We start from the raw sequence: 3147 nt of genomic DNA on the forward strand, positions 1-3147 counted from the left end.
TTACTATGCCTCAAAACACAGAGAATACTCACCTGTGATAAACTGCAAAGGTGAACAAACTGGTGAAATAGTAAACTTATGGGCAACTAAAAGTTTATTGACCTGTTTAATACACAATTAAAAGACAGTGCTTCACTTATTTGCAAAGGTTTGATGAACCCTTGCACTGGGCACATTTAAGGTATTACTATCAGGCAGATCTAGACCTTCCATGAAGTACATGGGACAGAGAATTGGGAGAGCATAATTGGGAGTGGATAAGGATTACGGCCCTGGAGGATACATAACAGCATAGCTATGGTGCTGGGTCCTGACATGAGACAGGAGGTTTCCTTAAGGCTTCCCAGCAAGCCCCAAAACTAAGCTCTGAAAGTAAAATATTCTTGATGAAGGAGATAGTTGGAATAGCTTTAAAGAGAATGAAAGACAGCCTTTAAGGACACCTAGATGGAGATTTTAGAGAGTGGGACATAGTCAAACAGTGACTAAGGTCAAGTAGAAATGTCAAAGTGAGAAAATGTGGCTTTTGTGTTACTTGTTTTTACTTTCCAAAAAATAAATAAGTAACAGAAGAGGTGAAGCATTAGAACACAAGGGAATATGCCCTGTCTCAGTTGCTGGTGGGTGAGTAACACTCAGACCATGGGAGTCCCTCTCTAATTCTCTGCCCTTCGAGTCTTCCACACCAGAATATCCAAGAACAGTCCCTAGGATATTTGGTGTTAAACTTGATAAAAGTTTGTGTTTTCTGTTAAGATACAATTCAGCATGTTTATAACAAAGTTATTTAATTCTTCAAAATAGAGATTATGGAAAAGCATCCTAGTGTCTGTAAAAATTAATGTACTAATACATCTCCTTAAACATTTTATTATAAGAGTCATTGCAAAAATTAAATGAGTAGAGCAGGGGTGCCTGGCTGGAGAGTTATTGTGAGGATCAAGCAAAGAGCCCATGAGCCCAGTAATGCTGAGCCTCTTGGACCTGGAAGATACACAGGGAGTGACCTTTTTGAAAAATATTTTGACCTTAGTAAGGTAAATCTGATTGTAGATTTCTGACCTCTAGAACTATAAGAGAAAAAAAAATGTATGGTTTCAAGCCACTGAGTTTATGGGGATATAACAATAGCAGTAATAGGAAACAAATATAAAGCAAATAAATCATTTCATAAAATTTCCAAACAAGAAAATGTTCCATTGTGTACTATAGAGAAACCACAATACCCTAACCAGCATTCTAAAGAATACCCTATGATTTAGATTTGTTCCTCAAAGAGCAAAGAACTTATATTATGGAAAACCAAATTTTAAAAGAATAATAAATCTCAAAAATAGTATAGAAGATTGTTCTGGGAAAGGACAGCTGTAGGCCTGGAATGGCGGCACGCCCTTTTAATCCCAGCACTATGGGGGGACAGAGGCAAACGAATCTCTGAATTCAAGGCCAGCCTAGTCTACAAAGTAAGTTCCCTGTCAACCTAAACTATACACAATGTAAATTACATTATGCTTAGACTTTGAGACATTTAATTCCTTGTTGCAATAATAATTTTGATACTAAAAAATTAGTCCAGCCTAAATATCTTTAAAAAAAAAAATCTGGCACTGATGAGAGAAACACCAGTACACATCTTCCTAGCCAATACGCCAGGTAATTTAGAAAACAACACATACAAAACTATAAATTCTCTGGGTATTGGATACTTATGTGTACACTATAAAAAAAACTGGCCAAAATATTTAGAAAAGGTGATTTTAAGTATTGCGAACCATAAATATGATTTGGGACCAAGGGAGTATGAAGCACTCTTGAGTGACACTCAGAAGAGAACATGGATGTGTAGTTTGTAGCTGGCCTAGCAGGCTGACCAATGTATATTGTTCCCATACTCCCTTGAGAATAAATATTAATATAACACAGCATTGATCATACAAGATTATCTAAACTCATAAATCAATACTCAACAATATGTAATACTTCTCTCCCTGGGGTCCCCTTCCTATGGCAGTCAAGTTTCTCCTAGCATTTCAGATTAATCTCCCTAGCAACACCCTTTAACTTTTCCTATTGATCCAAAAACTTGTAGGTATTTTGGCATTTAGATGTATTCAGGATAACTTTATTATGTTAGTTAGAGTTAGGGCATTTTACTGAATACTTATATAAGACTCTGGGGAGCCTTAGCTTAACGAAGACTCCCTGAGTGAACCACGTGGAGCCAGAATCGATGTAAAAAGCAAGAGGAATTTATTGTTCCAGTGCACTGGGGTCATCCCAGACCCACAGGAGAGGCAGTGACCCCGAGCATCTCATTCAGTGAGCATTTTATACAGATTTTAGGGCAGTAGCCATTAGGCACGATGTGATTGGCAGAACAGTGTGACTGTTTAAACTGATAGGTCTTTAGAAAATGAGGTAAACAAGGACTTCCTTTGTCTGAACATGGGCAACTGTGGTCCCCACCCCCAGGCCAGTTCCTACCGCGTGGTTTGAGGAATGTTAATTAGCCTCTCCCTTCCAGAGGGGCAAGGGTTCCATGACCTTTTCAAAGTTCCTGAGCTGACCTTTTCACTTGAAATCAAATACAGCGTAAGGTACAATCTATGGGTATGTAATTGACAAGGAGCAAATATATGAAGTTTAGTTTTATAGGTAAACTTCACTGAATTAAGGCATACCCAATAGCTTGTAAAGGGCAGTGACTAGGCAAGCTTGTGTGACATTGAATTTGCAAGAGTTTGGAATTTGAATGAATAATGACCCATCTCTAGAGTTTATGCATGGGGTTGGGAAATCCTCCCATTGCCTGAGGAACCAAATACAACCAAAAAGACAATGGAGATGTGAATTCTCTTTAACTGTCTTCTTGAATTTGAATGTGCATCTTCTGAACAAAGACAATTGGGTTCCTTGCTCTTAGGCTTCTAGACCTAAAGCATCGGTTCTCCTACCCCCACTCCCAGCCCTTAGGCCTTTGGACTACAGCTGAGCTGCTCTTACTTGTTGGCTTTCTCAGCTGCTCAACTTGCAGATAAAAGTTACAACTTATTAGTTTCCATAAACCTCATCATCCACTCCTCTCTGTCTGCCTCCTCCTCTGCCTTCTTCCCCTCTCTCTCTCTGTCTCTCTCTTTCTCTATCTCC

The sequence above is a fragment of the Mastomys coucha genome, unplaced genomic scaffold, assembly GCF_008632895.1.
Source record: "Mastomys coucha isolate ucsf_1 unplaced genomic scaffold, UCSF_Mcou_1 pScaffold17, whole genome shotgun sequence".
Lineage (NCBI taxonomy): Eukaryota > Metazoa > Chordata > Mammalia > Rodentia > Muridae > Mastomys > Mastomys coucha.